This window comes from Aricia agestis, chromosome 20, assembly GCF_905147365.1.
Source record: "Aricia agestis chromosome 20, ilAriAges1.1, whole genome shotgun sequence".
Lineage (NCBI taxonomy): Eukaryota > Metazoa > Arthropoda > Insecta > Lepidoptera > Lycaenidae > Aricia > Aricia agestis.
The window spans coordinates 2,845,241-2,865,893 of NC_056425.1; positions in this window are offsets into that span (position 1 = coordinate 2,845,241).

Consider the following 20,653-nt stretch of genomic DNA (forward strand, 5'->3'; position numbering starts at 1 on the left):
AATATAATTTCAATAATAGTAAAAAAGTAAAAAGCCGATTAGTCGGCGCTTTTTGCCGACTATTCACCGACTACAAAAGTGGCCGGATAGTCGGCTTTACCGACTAGTCGGCGACTAGTCGGCACATCTCTAATAATAAGTAATAACAATCATTAAATAGTGGAGAAATACTGTTATTTTTGAGGTTTCTATAATTATAATGGATTAATAATTATATATACCTAAAAGTACATAATATTATTTATACTTCCAAGTATAATATACTCATTACTAATGTAAGCTCCCAGTTTACCCACAGTAGGATCCACATCCGCGCTACTGCAGGCGCAGTTCAAGCGTGCGGCGACTCCATCCAATTTGACGAGACAAAGGGGGGAGGGGGGCGCACAGGGGGGCAGGCGGCCATGGGGGGCGGGGGGACGCCGCCTGATGGCTGAATCGTGTTCGATTCGCACCTGATTTGTGGCGGTAGGAGTATGCTCTACGTAGAGTAAGGATGTCGTTTGCACTCAGAGATATTTAATATTTATTGATTAATTAACTTTAATTTAATGAGGAATTTGACATAAACTGTGGAATTAACACAAACTATAACGATAATTTAACTTTAATTTAATGAAGAGTTTAACAGAAAAGCATTTAATTAAGTATTTTAATGGAGTGTGGCCGTAAATTAGATGTTATTTTAAAGTGATCTAAGTATGTGTTTTAAGTAATTTAAGAGTAACTAAGTTGCATTCCATAACATACTAATGTTCAATAGGATACAAATAAGTTAAAGATAAATAAACAGCCCTATAAAGAACGAAAAAATCATAATTCCTTACTATTTTCTCCACTTTTAAGCATTTTTTAAATATAATTTTACAATGAGGTATTAGACTAATTAGGAGTCATTACTGAGGCTTAATAATTATTTTCACATAAAAATATTAATTTTAAAAGGTATACTCTCCTTATAAAATGATGTAATGTATGATGTAATGTAAATATGTAATGTTTTGTTTTTCAGAGAATGTATGATGTATAATTTTGAAATAGTGATGATAAATGTAATGGTTTGTGAGAATAATATGTAAAAGACAAAAAAATTTAAATGTCTATACTTACTTAGGAAGTGTTTGCCAAATGTATCAGCCAATTTATAGTTGTAAAACGTGTTTCTCGCCGTGTATAATAATTTTACAATGTCTTAAACCGTCTTAAACCGTTAAAACCGTTTAAAATGAACAATTCCCAACTCCAAAGTAGAGCAACATGCGCGCCGTACACCCGGAACCACAGAGTACCAGTCAGCCGGTACCACAGTTCCCGACTCCGTAGTTCCGACTCCGCAACTCGCCGGGTTTTAAACTACACCTCAACTTATTAACATGTTTTTAACTTAACTTCTAAACTCCGATACTTTCTTATATTCAGGTCGACCAATTCCGTTGAAGAGTTCGATCACAATTCGTATAAATGTGACAATTTTCTACGGAAACACTGATGATTTAAATTAAACCGTTGCGCCAAGATAATATTTAGTTTGTTGTTCATATTACACTTTTCTTAAGACAAGCATTCTATAGATTTTGAAAGTAAGGATAGGTATGTACAACGACATACGACGTATGACAGAAAATTGTTCATACAAGAAAAATCTACGTCAATTTTAATTTTCAAATGTCAAAATGGCCTCAAACGACTACAAAGTGGGGTCTTTTCCTTAACATACCATGTTCTGCCAAGTACTAGATACATCTATGAAAAAGCCTAAAATTATTATTTCGCTATATACACTTGCTTTTGAATCATAAATCTTTTATTCGTTGTGCTTTTAAAATGTTTATGTTGTTGTTTTATTTTTTCCTTATTTACTTTCATAACTAAAAAAGTTTTGTGACCAATATAAAGTATTTAGGTTTATTATTTACTTTAGTTATACTACAGTTATTTATCCTGAAATAAAGCTACTTTTACTTAGTATAAAAAAAACTACTTTTAGGCAATATAAACAAGAAAATCGCTGATTTATTTTCTTGATCCGTCGCTGAAGTTCCATAAGTCCAAGAATATTTTTTCTTCAAAGTTTCGAAACAAAATAAATAATCATGAAGTCTTTTGTAGTCACCCTGTGTCAAAATCATTACTATCACCACAAGAAGTAAGTATACCAACTTCCAGCAAAATTTTATCAACCTATGTAGCAATTAGCATACAAAAAAACAACCAACAAATTACCACAACAAGGGTGGGCAGAATTACAACATTTTGCTCTCCAATACGATTATCCGTTTACGCTTTGGCAATTATTTAATCCGTAGCCGAGCGCGGCCCGACGCGGAATGAAATTATTTAATAGCCTCCCCTCCTCGCCCCGCGCCCCGCGAAAACCAAGATGGCGGCGGGGCGGGGCAGGGTGGGCCACGCCGCCTGATTTGAATTTCGAAGCCGAGCTTTCCGAACGTGTGTCCGAATCCGAACGGGTTTTCGGCCAATTAAATTCAGAAATGGAACGGCGCCCATTGTTTATTAATGTACCGATGGTTGTTTAATTGGTCACAATGTGGGGTTATTTGTGACCGACGGGAATAATTACGGTTTTGGTAGTATTTGCAATTTTATAGTGATGGTCGAATTTAATTTGAGTCAATCAAAATTTAAAATTTATTTGCGTGAAATTAAAGTGTATTTTCCTGTCAAGGATAATTAATTTATTCTTGACAGTTAAATACACTTCAAAATCGAATTTATGGCCCATAAATAATAAAAGCTATATAACTATTGTAAGCTTCAATATTTTTTTTTTATCTATTAAAACATACTCTGATACATTGGTAAAAATATTAACGTATCAGAAAATTACATAAAACTCCTTTCTATAGGCTCCTAGTACATATTATTGTAATCATCTCGCTTCAAACTCAAACATAATTACCAGGCGCACAGAAGCGAATCAGAGTTATAAAAGTAATAAAAGGCGAAGAAACAAGTCTAAACAGCGGCTCAGCGCTGCATTGTAGAAGTTTCACAATATTATGTGGAGTGATGTACCACAAAGGATCCCCTCTGTAAATAACGCTTTGTTCTACGAAGCCAAATTTTGACAATCACTAGCTGTGTTGGGCGGCCAAAGAGTATTTTATAGATACGACTTTTTGAGTGATGTGTAGGTAAAGGACTCTATGAACGTGGGTTCTGGAGGTGTGTGTCTAAAGAAGATCTCTTTAGATGAGACATGAAAAATAGTTATAATTGTTATAGTTGTCGTTTAATAAAAATCACAAAGATCTGGGGGCACGGAAGTGCCCCCGCCAAGATGAGCCAAGCGAAGCGCGCAAGGGCACTACCTACCTTTTCTCGAAACGTTTTGTCGTATTTTTGGACCCTCGTAACTTTGGTTTGAATAATGCCAGACAGTTGAAATTTTTAAGATATAATGACATGGGTATAGTTATTAAATGCGCAAAGTTTGAATAGCGTAGCTACTATACTTTAGATTTTATAGGTGTCCAAAAACCCACAATTTGGTCACTGACTCACCGATCATCAAAACTGTTAGGGTACTTTCTGAAGTCTTAGAAAGCTAAAATTTGGTATGTAGCATAATATTAGTACTGAAACAACAAAAAAATTATCAAACCCAACTTAACCTATATCCGTACCGTTATAGAGCAAATTTTTATTTTAATTTAACATTATTATTAAATATTAAAGTAGACATATAATTAAGGACTTTGAGAAAAAATCAAGTACCTACCTGTTGCCATTATTGATATAGAGCAAAAAAGGCCAAAAAAATCACGTTTGTTGTATGGGAGCCCCCCTTAAATATTAATTTTATTTTGATTTTAGTATTTGTTGTTACAGTGGCAACACATATACATAATCTATGAAAATTTCAACTCTCTAGCTACTACCGCTCTTGAGTTACAGCCTGGAGACAGACAGATAGACAGACAGATGGACAGACGGAAAGACAACGAAGTCTTAGTAATAGGGTCCTGCGGGGCTAAAATGGTCGCTTTGGAGAATCATATATTGAATCATAATATGATTTATTTTTAAACTCCACTTTGCCTGCAATTCATATAGTGATTCGCTTCGATTAATGATTGGTCTACTAAAAACTCTACACATTAGTCAAAATCGGTGGCTTGGCCATTTTGTTATTCGTTAGGGCTTTGAACTTAATATACCGTAAGTCGTAACTAATGAAAAATGGCCAGGCCACCGATTTTGACTAATGTGTAGAGTTTTTAGATTCTTCTCGTGCGGCTGACACATTATATTATTATCAAATATTTTGCCACGGTTTAGTGTAAAATTAAGGTTTTTAGATTTAGGACTGAGTATGTAATGTCGGCTGTACACTCTCGCCGAGAGCTCTCGGGCGAGAGTCTCGTGCGAGAGCCCCTTGCCCGAGTGCGATCATGTACATTCTCGCTTAGTTCAATTGCAGTTATGAACTCAGAGAAGATGGACCATTATTTTTCTCTATGCATCGAAAGATATCAATGTAATCCAAAGATCTATAATCATATTTAATTTTATTTCTCACAGATAATGACTGATAATGACGTTTATTATTGTTATTTTTCTGTTCTGCACTGTCTAGCGGCGCGACTAGTAGTGAAAAAACGCGTGAGTGTACAGTAATGCGCTCGCTTTCCTCGCGAGACCCTTTGTCTCGGGCGCAAAATACCGACACCGGACCGAGAGGGTCCGAGACAGGCGAGACGAGGCGAGCGCACCCATTTACACTCTCGCACTCGGGCCGCCTCGCTGTGTCTCGGCGAGAGTGTACAGCCGACATAAGGTTAGAAACTTGGCTCTACATGAGATCTCACTACTTTTTGACACGACAAACTATAAATGTTCTCATCTTGGCAATATTTTTACATGAAAATGTTTTTGGTGGGATTTGTTTATTTACTAAAAATGATACTGTAGTGCAAGAAATGCACTATCCTAAATAATGCATTTCTCACACTAAACTATTTTCTAATAAAGTATTATTTTTTTACCTAACGTAATAATTAATTATAACAGTAATATTTTGAGCTGTTACTCTTCTTACTAGTTAATAAAAGATCCTTTTTGTGTACGTAATCATTTTTGTTACACATTATTTTGTTCTTGTTCGATACGTATGAAATATGACTTGACAGGTAAGGGCACAATAAAATTATGAGAATGTAACTTATTTAAACCCATTTTTTTACGCAAAGTCAACTTTTCGGTACAACGGTAAAGCGTTATTCTTTGCCGCGGGGGCGCCTCCCACCACCCACCTCCCGCCGCCCCCACGTCCAATGTTGACAATTGATGGATATCTCTTGTCTTCTAAAGACAGGATTAATGTCTCCGTGACAATGGTTCCTTGAGGATTAGCCCTCGAGTGCGAACGTTCACTCGTTCACTCTTTGTTCACTCTTTGTCGTGCAGTTCTTTGTTTGTTAATGGTCAAGTCTTGAATCATTTTTCTCCTCTGGTTTTTATGCAGTCTTTGTGAATGTCTGGTATATTGTTATGGTACTGACACATTATATGTCAGTAATAAAAAAAATGTAGAAGTTGTATTATTTTCGTCGTGCAGTTCTTTGTTTGGTAATGGTCAAGTCTTGAATCATTTTCCTCCTCTGGTTTATTTATACCTAGTCTTTGTAAATCTGGTACATTCTTATATTATTATGTCACTTATTACTAATCATCTCAATCAATCAAAGAGCGTTCGTGGCCTAATGGGTAGACTTTTGGTTCGCACTCTTAGAGGGTGCAGGTTCGAACCCGGGTGGAGGCCTGTACCTATGAGACATTTTCTGCTCTCAAGTACATAATACGGACGCTCGTACGATGAAGGAAAACATCGTGAGGAAACCGGCACATAGTTGGTCCCAGACGTGTTGACTAGTTCTTTCCTCTGGACTAGGCCGACTATGATGCGAGAATGCCGTATGCGCTTGGGCAACCATACGGACATTTAAAAATCTTGTCCCAGGCACTGCAGTATTTGAGGAGTGGTTACTTGGTGAGCTGAGTGTGGCTCAGTGGTGAGCGCGTTGGTAGCTCAAGCCGGGGGTCGCGGGTTCGAATCCCGCCGACGGAACAAAAAGTTTTCAATGTTCCCGGGTCTGGATGTGTATTAAATATGTGTATGATATAATAAAAATCTTAAATATATGTATGGTATAAAAGTATTAAATATATTTCCGTTGTCTGGTACCTGTAACACAAGTCCTTTAGGTACTTAGCACGGGGCCAGACTGACGTGGTGTGAAGCGTCCATAGATATTATTATTATTATTACTTCGCTCTGAAAAATACTGTATAAATCATCCATAACGGATTTAAAGGTCTATAAGTTTTTAATAATCAACTAATGTTGTAAATCTATACTTTGTAATTCTACTAGATTACCCTACAAACGATGTGGATATTAAGTATATAGATAATATGGCTAGTAATAATAATAATAATCATTTATTTCTTACCTTAACAAATTAGAAAATATTTGAAACAGTTTTGCAGTAAGCGGTTAGGTGGGTTGATGCCTCAACTAGGAGGTCCTGTGTCTCAGACTATCAACCCACCACCCCATACAGTGAACGCAATATTATTTCAAAGGTAATACACTATACACAATATTATTTCAAAAGTAATACACAAAAGTTAATATACAATATTATTTCAAAATTATTAATTATTATAAGTAATACACAATATTATTTCAAAAGTAATACACAAAAGTTAATATACAATATTATTTCAAAATTATTAATTATTATGAGTAATACACAATATTATTTCAAAAGTAATACACAAAAGTTAATATACCTAGCGGAATAGAAAAACAAAGGCCTGAGCAAGAGAGATGTCACTATCAGTAACACTGCGTGGTAAAAAGAGACGTGTGATACATGACAGCAGCACTCTTTTTTTGACGTCCAGTCGGCACGTGCCGGACGCTGACAATTTAATATCATAGAATTCATGTTCAATCATGCTTGTGTAAGTGTATACGTACACATATTTTTCACACAGATGAAAACCAGTTTCGGTTTTGTTTGACAGCTCGAGATTGTTGCTCTATTCCGCTAGGTATATTAACTTTATGATTACAACATAAAATACTAACTTTTAGTCAACTTCCAGTATGCCAAAACAATAATTTCACTGTCCCAAGTATTATTCAAACAAAAGACATCGGAATCTTGTTTAAGGTTTTATCACTTAATAAAACAGACGACAGATTTGAGGAACAACGTCTGACGGTCGTTGAGAATGTCGAGATAATTTGCGCTGGCTCGACGATTATCGTTGTAGTTATTGCTTATTGGGTTGGGTACATTGGGTTGGGTACGTCGGGTAGGGTACGGACATCGGGTAGGGTATATTGACTCGTCCAATAAACGAGATGGCCGCGCGCCTTTTATCGGTAAGCGGATGGGCTTGTATTGAGAGAGACTTATTTCTATGGCTATATTACAAGGAATAAGAAAAGGGCTTAGGCACCTAAATATTTAAACCGTTTTTTAGGCGCTCTCGTCTTTGGACCACAGTATACAGTATGCAGATTAAGGTCTATTTTCACCACTTCCTGATAAAGTGGCGGATAGGCTATCCACAACTTTTTTGACAGATTCTCCATATTCTGTTGTTATTGGGCTATCATACGCATGTTCGAGATTGCCTGTATCTGTTTTAAGATAACGTGGAGAGGCATCGTTAGAAAAGCTATTAAATAGTATAACTATTCTACACATATAGTTATTAACCTAAATGTATTAGTTACTTGCATAAGATGTTACTTATATATTTTTTGTCAAATCAATATATTTGAGGTTACCATTCTTACCTAATTTTATTATTTTGTAACATTTTCGACGTGGGAGAGCCATGCTTCGGAATGGGCCGGCTCGACCGGAGAAATACCACGTCCTCACAGAAAACCTGGGTGAAACAGCGCTTGCGCTGTGTTTCGCCGAGTGAGTGAGTTTACCGGAGGCCCAATCCCCTACCCTATTCCCTTCCCTACCCTCCCTTATTCCGTTTCCTTTCCATCCCTACTTTCCCCTATTACCCTATTCCCTCTTAAAAGGCCGGCAACGCACCTGCAGTTCTTCTGATGCTGCGAGTGTCCATGGGCGACGGAAGTTGCTTTCCATCAGGTGACCCGTTTTGTTCGTTTGCACCCATAAAAAAAAAACCTAATTATATGTCTTGTTAGTTACTTATAAGTATTTATATTACTCTACTAGACGACGCCCGCAATTCGGTTGCGCTAAAACTTGTTTATCGCGCGGGAACCTATGTCCTTATGTCCTTTCCCGGAACTCAAAGTATCTACATGCCAAATTTCAGCTAAATCGGTTCAGCGGTTTGGGCGTGAGGAGGTAACAGACAGACAGACACACTTTCGCATTTATAATATTAGTATGGATAATAATTATCCAAACAAATGAACTCCATAAAATAATAATCACATTTTTGTATCGTTCTACGAAGTGCTACGATCTCGTAGCACTTCGTAGAAGCGCTACGCCGTAGCTTCAACTGTAGTTATTATTTTAAAATAAACTTACTAGAGAAACGTTCTAGGAATATTATGAAGTTTCATTCTCTTTTCACAACTTGAAGAATCCACGAGATGTATCAACGTAAGCTTTAAGTTGAAAACATATACTGTGTGTATGAGTAAACGTAAGTTAGTATGTATGTTATGGTTACCGTAGCATCTAAACTGACCTGAATTTCCAGAAATATGAATCAACACATTCGTTATAACACCCGAGTAATAAATTAGTATAGCACGCATACAGCAACTTTTAAATATTATATATATATATATATATATATGTGTGTATATATATATATATATATATATATATATATATATATATATATATACAGGGTGTAACAAAAGTAAGTGATAATACTTTAGGGTGTGTACGTGTTCCTTGTAGAGTTCACTGTGAAAGTAGCAGCGCTGAAAGACTAAAAAAAGTTTTTTTACTTTTCAGTTTTGTATGGGGAAACTCGTGACGCTTGGGCGCTTGCCCATACAAAAGTGAAAAATAAATTTCGTCTTTCAGCGCTGCTACTTTCACAGTTAACTCTCTACAAGGAACACGTACACACCCTAAAGTATTATCACTTATTTTTGTTACACACTGTTTATATATATATGCTATTTCGATTCTTGTTGTAGGCACAAAATCCTAGTCATTTCGATTTCATTATTCTACGTTCGCCGCTTGCTCTATGATTGATTAGGCATTCTAAGGATGTGATTATGAAAACAATCATAGTCATCTACTACTTAAATATCTTTTATAAGAAGTTCTGATATTGCGGAAGGATAATTTGGCAATAAAGGCAATAGACACTTTCACAGTCGTCTCATTTCCCCAACATGGGCCAACTTTCTCGCCATGTTTAAAAACATTTAAAAAGTTAGGTATTAAAAGAAGCCTCCTCCACACTATCCCCTGAACTCTTTATGTGACATTCCGGCGCGTGATCAGTCCGGCGGCCATATTGAACACGAAATGAACAGGACACAAATATTTACAGCACAATATTTTCCTTATTATCGCGTGTTTTGTGAGAATGTCTTGCGTTATAATATTAGTATGAATGTGTGTTTGATTATGGTTATGTTTTATGTTTGGTCCGAACATAATGGTCTGTGTTTATTAAGTGTCTGATTTTTGTGACTTAAGGAGATGTAATGGAAGTTTTGAGCTACCTTCAGTAAATATAATCATGTTTGATCAGCAGGAGATCGGTCATCTTGGCGTTCGTTGAGAGAGGCTTTTATACGTGGGAGGAGAGGTTTTTATACGTGGGAGAGCCATGCTTCGGCACGAATGGGCCGGCTCGACCGGAGAAATACCACGTTCTCACAGAAAACCGGCGTGAAACAGCGCTTGCGAGTGAGTGAGTTTACCGGAGGCCCAATTCCCTTCCCTATCATCCCCAATTCCCTTCCCTTCCCATCCCTACCCTCCCCTATTACCCTATTCGCTCTTAAAAGGCCGGCAACGCACCTGCAGCTCTTCTGATGCTGCGAGTGTCCATGGGCGGCGGATGTTGCTTTGCATCAGGTGACCCGTTTGCTCGTTTGCCCCCTTATTTCATAAAAAAAAAAAAAAAGAGACGAGAGAAACGTTGTTTCACGAATTTCGGATAAAGTACCGAATAGGCTATTCACAACTTTTTTGACAGATTCTCCATACTTGATCTGTCAAGTTAGTGGTGGATAGCCTATTTGTGACTTATCAGGAAGTTGTGAAACAGGCCTTTACTAACTAACCTGTCACTTCTGCCGGTTTTTCGCCTTTAGCTTTGGACAAATACTATCCGTCGGCTTTAAGGCTCAATAACTCATAAAAAAATAGATGAAAAAACTCGCTTATTAAAAAAAATAACAAATTATTGCATTGTCATTGGCTTTTAAGACGTATGCAAAGTTTTGAATTATTAAAGACTTAGGTAAAAATCATGCTCAAAGATTCCGTTACTAATAAAAGCTTGTTAATAACTAATTACTTAAAGCCTGTTTCCCCACTTCCTGATAAGTGCCGAATAGGCTATCCACAAGAATCGGGCAAAATAGTTGTGAATAACCTATTCGGCACTTTATGAGAAAGTGGTTAAACGGGCCCTAAAAGTTATAAAAACTGCAACTTTCACAATGTAGGTAACAAAAAAGTCAAGCAAACCATTGTATAGTGATTTCAGCAAATGATACACATCGAATAATAAAAAGATTAACCTTTAACTTGTACAGTTTATTGGATAAATATTAATGTTACGACCTATGAATGTTTGGCTTCTATCATACATGTGATTTCACATTCATATGGCCAATTCTGAGAATCTGGCTTAGAATATGTAATTGGATAAACCGAATGTAGCTAGAACAATTTCTCACCCAATATTATTCAGAGATTTATTTATACAATATTATAGGAAAACGCAGTCATGGTCTAGTGGTTTCAGAACAATATGACTCGTAACTCAGAGGTCGTAGATTCGACTTGTTGAAGAAAATTTTATTGACAAGATGATAAGAAGCTCTAAAAGAAAGAGTTCAGATATTGCTCACTTTTTGTATAAGAGAAGTTATTAAACTATAAGTGGTAGCACATTAGCATAGATGAGTACAAGTTTTGGATTGGCGACTAGTTCGCATCCTCTTCTTCATATCCTTATTCATCCATTTTCCATACTCATCATATCATCATATCAGCCTATATTCGTCCACTGCTGGACATAGGCCTCTCTCAATGAACGCCAAGATGACCGATCTGTCATCCATACTAGTCCATACTAATATTATAAATGCAAAAGTGTGTCTTTCTGTCTATCCGTCTGTCTGTCTGTTACCTCTTCACGCCCAAACCGCTGAACCGATTTGCCTGAAATTTTGTATGGATACTTTGAGTCCTGGGAAAGGACATAGGATACTTTTTATCCCGGAAAAATGTACGGTTCCCGCGTAATAAACGATTTTTGGCGCAAGGGAGTTGCGGGCGTCATCTAGTTTTATATAAAACAAAAAAAGTTAATTATAATTATTATGGACGAATTTTGATCACAAACGGATCCGTAGTTATATAAAGCGAGTATTTAGCGGGATTTAGATGTATTTATTATGAAGGCAAACATTTCTGGCGGCGGGGGATTTCAGCTACAAAGGGAATATTGGAGAGCTGCCACAAAGCCGCCGACCGTCCACGCTTGTAGGGACGTGCCTGGCGATATCGATAATTTAAATATGGCGATTGGCGACTGTTCATTCATTTATTTCATTCAGACTTATTTATAATTTTTCAATAGATGTGTAATAAATCGGACGATTTTGGTTGGCGATTTAGGTTATTGCCATCTAGAAATTGATTCGTATTGAAGTTTTTAAAATATCATATTATGATATGTATGTCGGAGAACAAATATTGGAACGTCAAAACCTAACGGCTTTGGGCGTATTCAGTTGCTCAATTGGCTTCCGGACTATGATTGACAGCTGTCAAATTCAACTTGTCAGATGTCACCCCTCAGGCTGGCATCGATCAGTGATCAAGCACTCTTGACGTGAGCGCAGTAGAGGACGGACGTTGGCCAATTGGAGTCTGACGACGCCGCGTTCCTAATATTTCATATATTTGCACCCGAGCCCAGTGTTAACATTATAAAGTGATTCTTTGATTAGAAAACATTATTAAATTCATACTTTCAATTCGGCCTATTATTTTGTGAATCTACAATGGATGAAGAATGCCCAAGCCCACTGCCACCCCCGTCATGTATATTATCTATGCTATTAAGATTTTATCATTTTATTGGAAGGACACAAAAAAGAACACGAAATTCATTAGGTTTTTTTTCTAAAAAATTTGATTCCTTCAAGAAGGATTTATTAAAAGGCTGGCTACGCGGCGCTCGCAAATCTTCTCATGTTACGAGTTTCTTAGTTCTAGATAGTTTCTTTCCATCAGGTGACCGGTTTGTCTCCTTATTTTATTAAAAAAAAACAATTCATATACGTTGGAGAAATAACTAAAAATAAAATTCTATCGACACCTCCCGTCCCTACCAGCTGAGTCAGCGCGGGCGAGTGGCTGCAGGTACATACATAGGTAATTGTAAGTACATTTTTCTTTGAGGTTACTCTATTAAATGCTCAGAGTCAAATAGCACGCAATGGGCTCGGCCTCAAAGGTGTAGGGAACTTAATTGTCCCTCAAATTATGAATTTGATACAAAGGGGATGGTAATATTGCGACCTCGTTGTACTCAACTTGTGGATGTCGTTTAACCACTAATGGACATTTGGGTACGCCCTTTGTGTTATAATGTCGGATACGAAATAGTTTTATACTCCAAATATCGATTTAGGTACTTGAAAATATGACCTTTATCTTTTAATGTACACGAAAATATTACCTTTTAATAGTCCCATGGTAGCTCCTCTTGTGGAAAAATTCAAAGAGTCCCCCCGACTGCGATGGTACGGTCATATACAAAGAAGAGACGATACCTACGCCGTAAAGAAAATCCTCAATATACCAAACATTATACCATCCAGGCAGCTTTTCGCCATCGTCCCACGCGAAAAATATCCTCATCACCTTGATGAGTGGCAGTCTTCCACGGTGGGTTTCTCGCGTAACTTTCTGCCGCGCACTGTAAAACTCTGGAACGAACTGTCACCAGCAACCGGTCCGGTAACACTGTTACCGGACCTATACGACCTGCAAACCTTCAAGAAGAGAGCATCTTAAAAGGCCGACAACGCACCTGCTTTTCTGATGTTGCGAGTGTCCATGTGCGACGGTAGTTGCTCTCCATCAGGTGACCCGTTTGCTCGTTTGCTTCCTTATTTTATAAAAAAAAACATGTACAAGAAACAAAGAAGACTACCAGCAATTTGGTGGAACAACATTAAGAGAGAGATGGACCCGGAAAGCCTCACTACAGAGACAACCCAGAACAGAAAATTCTCGCGTTAACGTATAGCCCCCCGACCCCAGATAAACTGGAAAAATCGGGTGGATAAAGAAGAAGATTACCTTGCTATATCAATGTATTAAAAAATAATGTACTTATTTTAAAATCAGTGGAATTATTCGAAATCAAGAAAAGTTTTTTTTTAGTTTCCCGTCACTATGGTTATTGCAAAATATAGGAATTGCTTAGGAGATTTAAAATTATCCGTACATAACTTCTTTCTGATTCGACAATCTATTCTTCGTCAGCCGACGGCAAAGAAGACTCATCAAAATGGTCTATATTATTTTCAGGTGGACGTACCACCTAAAATAATATAAGTAGACCACTCTTGATTTACTCATATAATATTATATAACGCCTCCGTGGTCCAGTGGTTTAGAGCTCGGCTCTTGACTCGGAGGTCGTGGGTTCGATTCCCGCGTTGGAAACATGTTATTTCCAAGTTTGGTTAGGATAACGCAGGCTGATCACCTGATTTTCTGACAAGTAAGATGATCCATGCGTCGGATGGGCATGTAAAAAGTCGGTCCTGCGCCTGATCTCTCGCCAGTCGTGTCGGTCTGCCGTCCCACTGGGTTATGAGAGTAAAGGAATAGAGAGTGCTCTTGTGTACTGCGCACATACTTGGGCACTATAAAATTACTCCTGCGTAGCTGGCCTGGTTTCAACGAAACCGGCCACCGTCACCGAAACCGGTGTGGGAGCTATTATTATTATTATATGATATCAAAAGAATAATCGTCCATGGTTTCTCATGCATGATTTCAATTGTGCACTCTTAAGACAGCTTCGCAATTAGCTCGAGAAATCATAATTAAATAAAAAATCGGCCAAGTGCGAGTTGACTCGAGCACGAAGGGTTCCGTACAATAGAGCAAATAATATGCTGAAAATTGTGTTTTTTGTATGGGATTTATTATTTAATTTATTTAAATTTTATTGTAAATTGTGAAAGTACAAATAATATTTTGTGAATATTTCAAGTGCCTATGTGTTGCCGTTATTGATATCGAGCAAAAAAATCACGTTTGTTGTATGGGAGCCACCCTTAAATATTCAATTTATTTTGTTTTTAGTATTTGTTACTATAGCAGCAACAGATATACACAATCTGTGAAAATTTCAGAAGTCTAGCTATAGCGGTTCTTGAGTTATAGCCTGGAGACATACAGACAGACAGACGGACAGACGGACAGACATTGAAGTCTTAGTAATAGGGTCCCATTTTTACCCTTTGAGTACGGAACCCTAAAAACACATAGCATAATCAAAAGACATGGTGAAATGGCCCTACTTGGAGTTTGTTTTGGGGCCAGTTAGCCTTTTGAGGTACGATTGTAATGTAACTCTATCTTGTTTAAAAAAATATTTTTCTTTCGCGCTTATATTTTGAACTTGGGGTTTTTTTACAGAAAATATTATGCCTAAGTAAGTATTTAGTTTGTCCTGTATGCTTTTATACTACGAAATTCATAGCTTCATCTGTTTATCCGAGTATTTCAGTATTTTTACGACAAACATTCTCACAATAAAACCGCCATAACTCAAAGAACCTCAACATAAATATTTATAATAATTCAGCTGTTAGCTATTATATTTTTATTGAATTATGATTTCTCTTTCATAGACATTAGAAGTATGTATAATACCAGAATATACTTTGCTTTGCGCAATCTCTGATATGTAGGTACTCAAGATGATATTTTTTTTATGAAATAAGCAAACGCGCAAACGGGTCACCTGATGGAAAGCAACTTCCGTCGCCCATGGACACTCGCAGCATCAGAAGAGCTGCAGGTGCGTTGCCGGCCTTTTAGGAGGGAATAGGGTAATAGAGAAGGGAATAGGGGAGGGTAGAGAAGGGAATAGGGTAGGGGATTGGGCCTCCGGTAAACTCACTCACTCGGCGAAACACAGCGCAAGCGCTGTTTCACGCCGGTTTTCTCCGGTCGAGCCGGCCCATTCGTGCCGAAGCATGGCTCTCCCACGTATAAAATTATTTTTCTTGCAATTTTATAATTTCACTGTTCAGACTTACCTTTGGTATAATATCTAGGGGTATAACTAATATTATAAAGATGATGTTTGTGAATTTGTATCTTCGAATCTACGGAATCGGTTAAAAAAAATACCAATAGAAAACCATGTTTCTATGACTGGTATTTAAGAGTCACTTTTAATGCGTTTCCTTCTGAACTGAAGAGTGTAGTTGTTTTTAACTGTCTGCACAAAAGTGGATCTCTATTGATTTGAAAAAGACTTTTTGAAATAATCTTATAGCCTAATGACAATTAGGCTATAAGATTGATAATTCAAAAAAGTACATATTATATTGTATTTTCCAAATCAATATGAAATGAAAGTTTGTTTACTTTTTATTAATATTCACAACAGTAAAACTATAATAGGTCTACCAGAATCTGATGGCAAAATTTGACGGCAGATTTTCAAAAAATATCCTTGATCATTGGATAAATTTATATATGTATTTGCATGTTTCACACACAGAATAAGCCGCTAAAGGAAAAAAAATGGATCAAAATGTTTTATTTCAATTACCCTGGTATTGCTAGAGTCAATTTATTTTCTCACTTTTTGCCATCAGATCCTGGTAGATCTATAGAAGTTACTAACCATAAAGTTAATACACCTAGCGGAATAGAGCAACAATCTCGAGCTGTCAAACGAAACCGAAATTGGTTTCATCTGTGTGTAAAAATATGTGTACGTATACAGTATACACTTACACAAGCATGATTAACATGAATTCTATGAGATTAAATTGTCAACGTGCGGCACGTGCCGACTGGACCTCAAAAAAAGAGTGCTGCTGTCATTTATCACACGTCTCTTTTTACCACGCAGTGTTACTGATAGTGACATCTCTCTTGCTCTGGCATTTGTTTCTCTATTCCGCTAGGTATATTAACTTTATGGTACTAACATACAGGTCAAACTAAGATCCTTTGTGAAGACAGTTAAACAACTTCACGCTACACTTAGTTCAGGAGCCGACGCACAAAAAGTCACTCATAAACACCAGTCATAAAAATGCTATCGATTAAACAAGCGATTATTGAGGGCTCCCCACGCTCCAATCAGACGGACAAGTGTATCGCCATCTGGTATAAATGAACCGGCGGTCGGATATTGAACCCTATAGGATTGTAATAAGGTGCACGGTGTGGTGGAAATAAGTACGGAGTCAGGGCTTTGCTGCGGGTGGCCTACCAGCTGGGATGACACCGTTTGGGGCGATAAAATGACGCTTTTGAAGAATCCTACTTCCTACTAATATTATAAAGGCGAAAGTTTGTTTGGATGTGTGGATGTGTGGATGTTTGTTACTCTTTCACGCAAAAACTACTGAACGGATTTTAATGAAACTTTACAATAACATAGCTTATACATCAGAATAACACATAGGCTACAATTTTAACCGATTTTCAAAATGGGGGAGGTGTTATGTTCGTTTTCTTATGTTCAACGATTACTTCGCCGTTTGTTAACCGATTTTCAAAATTTTTCTTTTGGTATATAAGGTATCATCCCAATTTGGTCTTATATTCACAAAAGTAGTGATCTGATGAAGGATCCATAAGTAATCGAGGGAACTCCTCAAAATTTATAGGGAAACATGTGGTGACTTCGGTTTCGTGAGAAGTATTCTAAGCATATGCTACCAACAAGTAAGATTTTGCACCGAGGTATACCTGGTATGCCGTGGTTTGGTAGGTGCTGAGAGAACTCCTGATTCTTTATAGATACAAGTTTGGGAGTTTCAGCGTTGTTTTAAGAACAGAAAGCATATGCTTCTATGCAAAATACATTCATCATCATCATCACTACAATAATATTATACCATGCATCGTCCCATGGTTATGACTTACGAGCCTACATAACGACCCTTTTATTGGTACTTTTCATAGTCTTTTAGATCGTGACTCGAGTTTGTCAAGCGATAATTAAAAAAATCTATATCTACCTAATAAAATAAACCTGAAGAGTATGTTTGCTTGAACGCGTTAATCTCAGGAACTACAGGTCCGATTTATTTCTTACTTATTTCAGTGTTAGATAGCTCATTTATCGAGTAAGGCTATATATTATTACACGCTAAAACTAATACGACCGAAGAAACTCAGAAAATTGTGGGAAAAACGGGGGAAATATTAGAAATTACGAACTACTGGGGCAATTTTTATGGAAATATTTGACACAGATATAGAGTAGACCAAGTGAAGGGAGTAGGGACATAAGCTATTTTTTATGGGAAAATGTACGGTTTCGTAAAATTCCTAATTTACGCGGGCGAAGCCGCGCGGGACATCTAGTTTCGTATATTTGTACGAAGAATACAATAAAAATATCATGCCTTGAGTTTTTTTTTAAATTTAAAATGAAATATTTCAATTCTACTTTAAATAAGATGATATTAATAGTATATGTTGATTGTTAAAATCTCCGTTTAAAAAGAAACTACCTATATTTTTATGTATACATTTTTTTATGAAACAAAGACCCTAGACTTAGAAAGTTTTACTACTATATGTGGCTTGTTATATAGCGGATTCAGAGATTAGCCTGTACAAACAGACAAACAGATAAACAGACAGAGAAACAAAAATTTCAAAAACAGTTAAAATATGTTCTATTACTCTTCTAACATGCTCCTGACTCGTTTTTTCAAGTTTATTTTCAATGTACAAAAATGTTACCCCTACGATTTTATTATAAGTATAGATAGATAGATAGATATAGATAACACTTCCTACTACATAATAATATACCCACATCTCAATTATAACATAATACACGCTTAAAAGTCTTAATAAAAAGCAGTATATTATTTTTTAACAATCTTAAAAAACTATCCGAAATAAAACCCAGCACCGTTTTAGCGCCCCCACAACTCGTGTGTTTGGCAATAATCAAATTTATTAAACACTTGCGCTGACTGTTCGTATGATCGGATTATGTAAAGCTGCGCTGGCTCTTTGTCTATTCCGTCGGCGATTATAATAATATTAATACGGATGGTCAAGTGTTTTATTTGTAAAGTCAGATTTTTAATAGAAATTATAAATACAGATAGGCCAACAAGTGTTATAATAATAATAATAATATCTATGGACGCTTCACACCACGTCAGTTTGGCCCCGTGCTAAGTACCTAAAGGACTTGTGTTACAGGTACCAGACAACGGAAATACATGTATTTAATACTTTTATACTATACATATATTTAAGATTTTTATTATATCATACACATATTTAATACACATCCAGACCCGAGAACATTGAAAACTTTTTGTTCCGTCGGCGGGATTCGAACCCGCGACCCCCGGCTTGAGCTACCAACGAACTCACCACTGAGCCACAGAGGTCGTCATATACCAGTAGCGCTAGATTTTAGTATTAAACGTAGAGAACTAAACTTTTGCATTTATAAGACACATAGTAATATTATGAATGCAAAAGTATGTCTGTCTTTTACCTTTTCACGCCCAAACCGTTGAATCTTACATATATTTTTTGTTTTATTTCTCTACCTTTTCCATTTTGAAACACAATATAAATAATTTGTTTTCTTTTTCTATCTATTATAATTTGAAAACCAAAATGATTTCTTACATAACAAAGACATAAGTACTTCTTTGTGCAATTGGTAAATAATAGCAATGCAAATCGGTGACAAGACAAGGGGGAATCCCCCGTTTAAGCACTTTAATTAAATAACTCCGAATTCGTAACCAGGCCCGAATAATCTTTCCAAATTTGATAATCACACGCCCCCTGTGTCCATAAATTATGGGCTTACCGGGATCTATAGTGATCTATAGATCGCTGCAATTTGTTTTGGTTTTTGACATATGGCGGACTATTAGTATAATATTGGCGTTTGGTTTATGGTTATAATGTGATATTAGATAATATTTTATAGCTACCGCCCGCGGAGACTGGATTTTTTTTTTTAAAGCTAGGTAAGTACTAAGTACTATAATTTAAGAAAAAAAATATTATCAAACTACTTCATAAATCATACTTAGATAAATTTATAGTTGGAATGTAATAATAGTTTGTTACATAAAAATTTGTCGATTTTTATGTTGTAAGTAATGTATTTAAAATTATTTTGTCACGCTGCTGGTAAACTATTTTTTTAAATAAGGACTAACCTAACCTTCATAAAACGTTTCCCTTAACTCAAAGTATCTCCATAACAAATTCCGTTAAAAAAAAAAACAAAATTTAAGCGTAAAGAGTACACTACAGTCTACACGTCATTACACAAGTAACGAATTAGGTAATAAGCAATCAGGAGGGTGAGCCAAAATCTTTTCGTTTTCGCTTCGTTATAGAATCGCCGATGATAATGTATGGAATTGACATAAGCGTTTGTTAATATGACGTTGACGTTCGACTCGTCTTATGTCAATTCCATACATTTTGATCAGCGATTCTATAACGAAGCGAAAACGAAAAAGTTTCGGCTAAATAGCCAGATAGACTTTCGCATTTTGGTTATTAATTCTATCATTGGTAAGGAAACAATTACATAAATAAATCAAATTTCAATTTATCGTAATCTCCATTATAAATTGATATTGAAAATTTTATGACTACTGAGTGACTGGTCAGTTTTGTGGGAATATTTGACCCTATAGTCATAATCATTATCTACCACACGCCGGGGTTTAGGATTCATTTATAATTATTACTTTATACTTAACCTAACAGGTTATTAGTAGTCTGATATGGACCATAGTTACTATTTTCTTACCTGCAACATCGTTCGTGCAGAAATAGTTACTCTCGGCAACCATACGTCCATACAGTGACAACATTTTTGTTTTTTGGTCAATAAAAACTATCTTATGTTGTGTTTAGAAAACAGATATTCCAATACACTTTTCATTTTACAGTTAAGTAATATAATTGAAGTCATGAATGGAAGAAGCAGATAGGTAAGTAGCAGTTAAAAAATTGCCGTTTTTTTGCACAAATGGAGGCTTTAGGGCCTAAAGCCTCCATTTCAGGCCATAAAGCTTAGGGCCTGGAAAATGATTTGAAATCAAAAAAATATGGATTGCATGTGTAGCCAAATATATTACCCAGATGATGAAGTAGGTAAGTTACAACTTACAAGG